Source organism: Triturus cristatus, chromosome 9 (genome assembly GCF_964204655.1).
Source record: "Triturus cristatus chromosome 9, aTriCri1.1, whole genome shotgun sequence".
NCBI lineage: Eukaryota > Metazoa > Chordata > Amphibia > Caudata > Salamandridae > Triturus > Triturus cristatus.
Genome location: NC_140592.1, coordinates 944,662,059 through 944,672,603, shown reverse-complemented (window position 1 = coordinate 944,672,603; position 10,545 = coordinate 944,662,059).

Below are 10,545 nucleotides of genomic sequence, written 5' to 3'. Positions count from 1 at the left end.
TCAATGTTGCAGGCAGAGATCATAGAGCCCTCACAGAGTAATTGGTGTTCTCCGGTGGTACTGGTACCCAAACCGGACGGTAGTCTCCGGTTCAGTATTGACTTCCGCCAACTAAACGGTCACTCCAAATGTGACAGCTACCCTATGCCAAGAGTCAATGAACTCGTAGAAAGACTCTGGGGCCTGTGTGATGTCCACCATCGATCTAACAAAGGGCTACTGGCAGATCCCTCCCCATCCTGCTGCCAGGGAAAAAACAGCCTTCTCCACTCCTTCCGGCCTATACCACTTTAGGGTCATGCCCTTTGGACTGCACGGGGCCCCCACAACTTTCCAGAGGTTAATGGATGTCGTTCTACGGGCTCACCAACAATACGCGGTAGCTTATCTGGATGATATTGTGGTATGTAGCCCTGATTGGGAGACACACTTAGAACACCTTCGTCGTCTCTTCTCCTCTCTCCAGCAGGCGGGTCTAACACTCAATCCAAAAAAGACCACCCTGGGAACCAACCATATAGAATATTTAGGGTGCTCTATCCAAGACGGAACCCTGCAACCACAACGCACCAAATTAGAAGCAATAAAGAACATACCCCGGCCAACCACTAAAAAGGATATCCGGGCCTTCCTTGGACTAGTCGGCTATTACCGACGCTTTATTCCAGATTTCTCCTCCATAGCCTGCCCCCTAACCGACTTATTAGCTCAGCGGTATCCCAATAACTGGCTAGAACGAAAGGATTCCCAAGAAGATAGCTTTCAGACCTTAAAAGCCCTTTTGTGCCAGGGCCCGGTACTGATGTGTCCCAATTTTGAAAAGCCCTTCGTCCTACAAACGGACGCTTCAGATCGAGGATTAAGGGCAATCCTTTCTTAACCTGACCAAAAAAGTGAATTAAGACCAATATTATATCTCAGCCGTAAGCTGTTCCAACGAGAGACCCACTTCTCCACAATGGAAAAAGAATGCCTGGCTATTAAGTGGGCTATGGGGGCTCTACAATACTATTTATTGGGTCGACCTTTTTTTCTGATTACTGATCATGCCCCTCTCACTTGGCTTGCCACTCACAAAGACACGAACCCCAAAATACTCCGATAGTTTCTATCCTTACAACCTTTTTCTTTTCAGACCATCCATGCACCAGGCCGAGCTCTAGGAAACGTGGATTTTCTTTCGCGGTACCCGTCAGAAACATGGCCCGAACGTCCATGCCTAGAGGGAAGGCAATATAGTCCCGCACTCCTCCTAGCGGGACTTCCAAGATGGCACCCACGACTAGACCGCTGGAACCAGCAATGGGCGGTCTAGTCTTTCCTTGTTGTGACGCGCCAAGCAGGCAAACGGAAGAACAAGCAGTGGGACCCGAGAGTTCCACACCGTTGAGGAGGACCACGAAATCAGAACAAACCCTGACCCAGTAGGAAGACCCCAAGACAACGGAGAGCCCGACGCCTGAACCGCCCAGTGGCAACATGTACGAGTCCGGCCCACCCAAAGGAGAGGAGGAGGGCGGCAAGGCTCCGACAGCCACGACCCCGGAGGGCTGTGGCCGGAGGCAAGTACCTTTGTTTAATTATCTCACGGTGGGCTGGTGTAGGGCAGGACTGTGAATAGCCCCCTGGTCCACTATTATTGTTTTTTTGTAGTTGCCCTCCTCACTCATTGCACAAATCCCTCCCCAGTCCTGTACACACTCTTGCTTTGTCGGTGTTGGTGGTGGTGCATTAACTAGTCCGTACCTTTGGTTGCTGACCCTGTTGTCCCTTCTCTCTTGAGGGTACCGGCCAAGGACAAACATTCCCCGACAGCAAGGAGGAACTGACTGACGACCACCGCAATTTCATCCATGACCGGAAGACCATCGAAGCCACCCTCCCTGAGATACATAGACTGAACCAGCATTCAAGAAACTCCTTTTCCTGTTTCTCCTTACAAACCACTTGTCCCTTCCACTCCTGAACCCCCCCCCCCCCAGCTCCCTGACTGCCCATAACCAACAACTAAAACAAATAAATAAAAGAATCACCACTCTCACTAGTGTCTGTGCATCCTGTAACCTGGGGGTCCACACAGCAAAACTTAAATTAAAAATCCTTTGCAGATTTTAGCAGCTCATTCAATAGAGGTGACCGCACAAGTCCATCAAGCGCCTGGGCCAACTAGGCTGAGCCTTGATCCTGGCTCAGCTACACGCAGTCACATGAACTACGAACCGGGTTGATCTGATATAAACTCTTGAAAATGTAATAACTAGCAAGGACTAAAAAATAACAAACTTGGAAACCCAAGCTCAGTGTATTCCTTCAAACAGATGGGCTCATGACTTGCACCTCCCTAGTGAACAAGCTTTGCACACTTGTTACAATTCTTGCAGACAAGCTGAAAATAATCATCCCACTAAGAGAGAGACCAATGTAGCGGGCCAAGCCACCGGAATATCCTCATGAGAGAAGGGTAAAAACCTAGAAGGACCCATGTATCAAATGGATTTTGTTGGCTGTTGTAACACTGTGACTTTCCAGAAGTACGCCACAAACAGCAGCATGAATAAACCAGCAAAGTGTCCTGCCAATAACCCGACTTTCTTAGAGGTAGCCGAACCAACCACTATCCCCCTAACTAGGAGGGAGAAGAAGAGGCTCAGCAGGTAATACTATCAGGCATGGTGCCCGCCCTAAACTCTGCACCTAGGACCAATATCAATCTCTCCCCTCAGTCAAAACCACCCCTCAAGCTGTTCCCAATCTTTCAACAGGCTCAATCCGCTCCATCACTCCAATTCGGGTGTCTTACTTCTCAGGCAAATACGGACCCGTACCTGACTGCACACCCTCTATATCTTGTATGAAGGACGCATAACAACTATTCTCCTCATCGAAACTCAGTTTCATTCGAAGTCAGGCCTGAAAATTCCTCATCCGCACAGTTGGAAAATACAAGGCCCCTGGCGAAAAATAGCTGATATGAATTGTCCATCATTTATTGTAGCCACAATTAAGGGGTGCAAACTTAAGACGTGGTAGATAGGCCTTGTTCTCATCCCTCCGTTTGGCGCTCTCTGACCTAGTCTACAGATTCCCCACCCACGAGATCCTAATAAAAGGTGATTGTTATTTGTTTTTTAAACATATTTTATTGTCAGTTTGCACAGAGGTCGCAGGGCTCTGTACCCCAGAGACCCCTGCAGTATCAATTTATACATTTGCACAACAGCAACTGACTATAAAAGGTTATTTTAATATACATAACTTAGATAGCGTAGTGGATCTGTATCACAACAATAGCTCCTCTACAGTGGGGGACTTGCCAGCTGGGCTAAAAGCTTTAGAATCACCTCCCTGCATTCCAATCAAATCATAAACAAAATTGCCAGTACACCCATACATTCATTTAGATGCATTACTACGCCGGATTACACCTTTGTAAGTGCCTCGGTACCGGCCAAATATAAATCGTTCATTGTAACAGAACGCACACAATACAGTTTGACCTGGAATTCCCACGTGCAGCCAACTGATTACATTAGGCATGCCCACGAGAGCAGAAACTGTTGTAGGGATTCTGCGTATGCACAGAACTATGCGCAGGAAACCAGAACCTTAGAGAATTGTGGTGTACCAGAAACTCCCCTCAGAACTAAGAACCCCTTATCCGACTAGCTTAGTGTCCCATTCGTTATCCGAGATTTAGCTCTGCGGTCCCAATGTATAGACAACCCAGAACATGCGACTTAGTCATTCTCAGGAATGGTGGGAACCCGAAATACCCGTTTGCACATATATATCAGTCCACAACAGAATAACTAAGACACAGTAAAGTTTAAAGAATTTATTCATAAACCTCGAGTCCTGTCATACAGTACTTTGGCTAACATAAGCAGACAAATGGTTAAGATCATTACCATTAGCATTGTTACAATACCATAGAAAATGAAAGGAGCGATCATATTAATAATGACAGTGGAAAACAACCACCCTCCTTTCTCTAGCAACTAATAAAATATTATTAGACTATTAGAAGGTCTCATAGGCTTGCATAGGGGACCCCATACCGTATAGATCAGCTTAGGTGTATCACATCACAGGATCAGCTCAGTGTTCTCTGCTCTTCTATCGAATGTGTCTAAAAACCTGCTGCGCTGTAATATTAAAGCCTACGACTTTCTGGTATTTGCAGCTGCGTGCATGTTATGACTAAACAGTGGTATGATCACCCTGAACACAATCAGCCGGCACCGTCTAGTGTCCTAGAACAGTTCTTTACTCGATGTACAGACCAAGGGCACTAGCAACTGTTAACGATGTATAAATAACATTCACTTGAGACAAGAGCGAGTCTGCATTTCTCAAATGAATAACATGTAACAACAGTGTCGGGTGCAAAGGCAGCAAAAGCAGCAAGATGGCTGTCTAACAGCTAACGTGATTGAGCTAACTTAGCACTGTAAATAGGGAGTGGCCTAAAACCACGTGACATCCCCCTTTGATCGAACCACGGGACTACCAGGGGCGTATTTTTTAATAGAACGCAGAGTTCAAAGTCAACGATGCAGACTAAAGAGCTCGAAATGTGAGTTTCAGAAAATGAGAGAAAAAAATTCGAAAAGAAAAATATATAAAAACACAAGCCATCGTCCATAGAAGCCAACGATCGTTTGTGAAAAAAAATGCACCTCCACATGACTTGCCACCAGACATTGTGAGCACAAATGTTAGTCTAGGAAAGTATAAGCAGCATATGCAGCCGCAGCTTCCAGTAGAAAATCATTGGAGTCATCCGCAAAATTGTCTGTCATCCAATTCAGCAACGAAAAAGAACACACGTGTTCCACAGGGAAATGAGTATCAAGTATCAAGCACTCCACGTGGACAAGAAGCAGGCATCTCGATGTAACTTCGTGCCAGGAAGTCAACTGCTGCCTTCTCGATATCCCATAAACCAAGGACTCCATGCGCCGCACCCAAGGCCATAAACCCGACTCCAGAACAGTCAAACTCATGAACCACTAAGGGATACATTAGTCGATCAAAATCCAGGTCAGGTGACACCAAGTTTGACAAACACATATCAGGAGCCCATTGGAACGGACATTCGAGACAGTGAAAAACAGGCTGTACACAAGTGAAAAACGGGAACCGGAAGGATAATCCATAAGCGACACTCAAGGTAGCCAGTGGTAAAGTCCCATAGGATTCCCACATCCGGCTACGCAGATGGAACAGGCTGAATCCGTGGTCGAGTAGCGCAAGTCGTGCATCCATAGCGTAGAGCGCAGACCAACAGGAGTATGCCAGCAATTAAAGCGAGAATCAGAGGAAACCCTCCGAAAACACCAGAAAAAATAGAATGAAAAATAGCTGGTATTATACCAAAGATAGACTGGAAAGACGTCACAAGGCGAGAGCCTACAATTTTAAAAAAATGGACCAGGCCAGTCGTGGAAGAAGCATTGAAGATAGTGTGTATTAATGTGCCAAAATGCAGGGGGAGGTCAGTATTCAAAAGAGCTTGAACCTCTGTGCGAGTGTTCGCCACTTGAAGGAGAAATGTTTCACGGGACGAAGTCAACGCAACCTCCTTTTGAGACAAAAGAGCCCTTATTCTGCTCATCCTATTGAACTCTGCTTTCAAGGTTGGAATCGTCGGCCAGATGGATATATCAAGCCGGCCTTGCGGGGGTGGGAAAAGCACGTTATTACAGCAAATTACCCTCCGTGAAACTGAAACATAGGGAATTCCAGCTAACATCCCACAGCAAGCCTCACTATTTAAAAGCAAATAACTACCATTTGCAAGCAGCGTAAATGATGGCGTTATAACTGGCACAGGAATGCCCTTCAACACGCAAGCTAAATTAGGGGCATTCATATTACACGATCCATGTAATTGGATATGTCTACACACTACGGAATGATCAGGAGCAGACGTACACTCCTCACCCTTCAAATAAACTTCTTTGCCTTCTCTCTCACATCGATATGTAAATGGGAGAGACCAGACTTCATGCAAGAAGGCAGAACCAAGTTTTTCATATCTGCCCAAGGCGTAATGTTTCATGCACGAACTAAACCTATACATAGAAATCGGGAGAGTGACCATCCCATGGATGAGCCACACTGCATAATCAGACTCAGCCACTGAAAAAGGCAAAGGCTCTAACATTTCTATATGTAGTAGTGAATACGTAGCATCTTTCATGGACATGAATTGCTGCTTTGCTGTCAGATTAAATGGGCGGAATAAAGAAGAAATATTCATGTAATCCCAAGGTACTTTCCCCGCCTTTAACGTCTGCAAAGTCCAAGCAAATTGCATAATCGATCGTAATTGATTTTGACCATGATATAACACAGACACATCCTCCTGGACAATATCTACAACAGATGAAACAATGTTATCTAATGTATATATTCTTGAAGATAAGGTGTTAATACTATTATCTATTACCGCCAATACTTTTTCCATATTGGCCTGGTCAATAGCACGGAGCCTGGAAGCAGCCTCAATCTGCGACAACTTCCAAACCTCGTTGTAAACAGCATACACCCACCTTTTGGATCTTCCCAATGCGGGACCTTTAACAAAATCATTCAAATCTATTTTGTCATGTAAACGGGACAAGTGAATTTTTACAGAATCCAATGTGGAATGTTGCAGCCATGTCTGGCACAATTTACCTACCGAGTAGGTAGTGACAGTGTGTGAGGACACAAAACGAGGGTCTACTCTATCCTGTATGTATCCGGGAACCAACCCCAAAAATCTGCGTTGACAGGTATCCGAACTTCTCTGCCATACCAACCAACCTTTAGGGTCAAATGCACTAATATTGAAGGTGGAATTCGAAAGAAAAGATTGCAACATAGCAAGGGACATATCTGTGTGATTCTCCCAATCAGGATAAGCACTCAGATCCGGGATCGAGGTAGAAGTTAATTTTTTAGATATCGCCAATCCAAAACAGGTTGTCTGAAAAATTGTGGAATTTAAAAATAACATGTGGTTTGGGATGAGGCAGGCACGATGTAAAGCTTCTGTTCCTTGTACTTGCCAAGACTTAGTGCCCCAAACCGATTTGAGATCAATAGTATCTTTCCAAACGTCATACCCTCCAATTGCCAAATCGTCCATAAAGGACTTAGAGAACAACAATTTAGTGTGAGTCAAACGCACCTTTGAAATAGGTTCGTCCTTAATTTTAAAATAAAAGGATGCATTATTGGACACACTGAAATCTGAAAAATATGAAAAATTGTTGACCAAAGTCATTGAACTACCAATCATCGGGGCAGGGCAATGTTCCCACTGAGTAAAGTTGACTAAACTACGAAATGTGTTAGCCCTATGAAGAAAATGAGTACCATAATGTTGATAACAAAACTGCTCTGCATAGTTTTCAGTATTCAAATACAAATCCTCAGCATCAAATGCGGCATAGTATTTCAAATCAGAAAACAGTGTCTCTATAGTTTTTACATCCCAATCATCAGATCGAATGTTCTGTTTTACCACATCCCCCATAGAAACACGATATACAGATGGTACATTAATCACTTCCGTGGGCCAATGAATTTGAAATTTCACCGCATCCCATGCTATTCCATCACGGACAGGCCAGGCGGTGATGTTCACAAAAGTCTGGTCCCTCTTCATGATGTGTGACGATGAATGTGGGGCCAAAGTTCCATTAATTAATCTAATAGTAGAACGTTCATTCAGGTAGTGTCCATTTATAAGCCTAAAAAACACCACCACAAAGCCAATGGACATGAACAAAAAAATGCAAATGAGCACCAGCCAAATGTAAATCCAGGGGGAAACCAAAAATTGTCTCTTGAACCAGGCAAAAAATTGTGAAAATTTGGAAGGGGCAGTGGAAGTCAATGATTCAGTTCCAAAGGAAGAATTAGACTGGGGAATTTCTGATGAATGCAAAAGGGGCAATGGAACATCAGCAGGATAAGAATACTCAGCATCATCGGGCAAATCACCATCCGCAGGCGATACAGCAGAATCAGAAAGTACTTGCATTTCAATGGCAACCTCAGGCACGATGTCAGATGGTGGCACCACAACAGAACTGAGCATCATTGAAGGGCAAGAAACTGAAGGTGTCAGACTATGGAGTATCGGCCACCCTGTGTAGCTTGACATTGTCAACTGAAATGTACCTGTTGTCTCTGTGACCAGGAAGTGGAGGCAAAACAATTGTACGTGTACCCTCAACTCCAAGCACCGGCACAGGTGCACGATAAGAGGGGCCAAACTCTTTCTTCTTCTCCACCTTCTCACGGACCAGATCACCAACTCTGGGTAGCCAGCCGACTACCGGAATCTGAAGTCCAGCTTCGGACGCAGAGGATATGTGCTCTTTTGCTAGAGTGTCTCTTGCTTCTTGAAGATTCTGTAAGACAGTACAGTGGTCATCTAAGTCAAAAGGCGCGGCCGCCGCCGCCATGTCTAGACCCTCAAGGTCTGGGACAAACATTCGAACCCCGAAGAGCATCATGTACGGGGTCCTCCCACCCAGAGACCTTCTAGGGAGATTATTAAGTGCACGTTGGACGTCATACAAATGAGCTAGCCAGTTTTTGCCAGTACCTAACACCCTGGCTGTCAATGATTGCTTTAGGTCACGGTTCATTCGTTCCACAACACTATTGCCCTCAGGCCGGTATGGAGACGAAAATTTGACTTGGACCCCCAAACTTCTCATAGCTTCTTTGTACGCCTTAGAGGCGAACGCAGGGCCCTGATCAGAGTGAAGGGTTCCACATGCAAAACTCCCTATAAAGACACGCAATGCTTTGATGACAGTCCGGGCGTCAGCACTCCTGTGTGGCCACACCCAAAGAAAACGTGTGCACGAATCCACTGCAACCAAGATATACTTGTACGCAGTGTCAGAGGAAAAAGGACCGCAGTGATCTAAATAAACACACGCTAGTGGTTGATTAGATATATGCAGCTGCGTTTGTGGTGGACGCGCCACAGAAGACGGCTTTATTTGTTGGCAAATACCACAATTGAGGACATAAGTCCGCGTATGTTTGTACAAACCGTACCACCAATAACGCTGCTGCAACAGTGACACAGTTGCGGACACTCCGGCGTGCGCAGACGCAACACCCTCGTGCGCAGCTTGCACCAAAGCAGGCCTGCAGTCTGCATTGGGAATAACTCTATCCCCAACATCATTAATCCTCACTAACGGGACGTTATCAGGACTTAAGTGATAATGGTATCGAGAAGGGAAACCTCTAGGGAAGTTTGTCCCAGTCTCTGAAGCAGCAATGGCTGCCAAGATGTCATCATCGATCTTACTTTTGGATCTTGTAACTGCTGCTACCAAGTATGTTGCCACTGCTGTTTTAGCTGCCTCGTCAGCCAAACTGTTACCGACAGCATGGACGCCAACTCGTTGGTGACCAAGAGTGTGAATAACATTCACAAGGGGCCGACTGCCTTTTAGTTCAGCCACCCTAGCCCAAAGCGTTTTATGCTTCACTGTGCTACCTTTTGAATCACGAAATCCATTCGCGATCCAAAACATCAGATTGTCGTTGTAAGACTGAACACAATAGTAAGAATCACTCACTATAAGAGTTGTGACTCTATGATCAGCAAACTCCAGTGCAAGCACCAGAGCACGAAGCTCCGCCAACTGTGCGGTACAATCACCCAAAGTCTGCGTATGCACCGCATCCTGTACGAATTCTCCATTCACGAAAGTACCAACAACAATTGCGCAAGCCGCTGAATAAGCGTGCCTTGATCCAGTTGCGGGCTGCGCGGACCCATCAGTGTATATGACACAATGGAACTCCTCCAACGGGCGCAATGTAAGTGGAGCCGGATGAACTAATTCATACTCCAAACTCTCCTGAGTCTGTAGCCCTGCGTCAAAGATGTATTCGACGTCAGGCGAGGCTAAGGAGGTCGCCCATTGTATCCACCTTGGATGCAAAGCTTTAGAATTCGGCACACTTGCTTTAGTGACTGCCTCTAGGGCAGGAAATGGTGTCACCACCATCATGCGTTTCCCCTGTGATAGCGCTCGTTCTTTCAGGATTGCCATCTGAACTGCTGTCAAAACCTTTTCGACAGTGGAGAAACGCATTTCAGCCGAAGTATATAAATGAGATTTGTAAGCAATGGGGACCGTGCTGCCCTCATTGTATGTTAAGTACGTGAACCCCTCCACACCCGGTACAATTCTTATGACCAGGTTTGTGTGGTTGTCACGAGTTTGTAAATATTTCGCAGTAAGAAGGTCAGACTGCAAAGAGTGCAATGCAGCCGAATGCTCTGGCAGCCAGCAAGATTTGGTAAAAGTTGGTTGTACCAAGGCATATAGTGTCTTGATACGCTGGGCATATTCAGGAATGTAGGTACGACCGAAATTCAGAAAGCCCAGCAATGATTGTAGTTGTTTCAATGTCGCAGGGATACGAAGGCGTGCGCATTTCTCAAGGAACTGCGGAGCCAAGCCGCGGCCCTCATTGTTGAGTTCGTACCCCAAGAATAATACTGTGTAC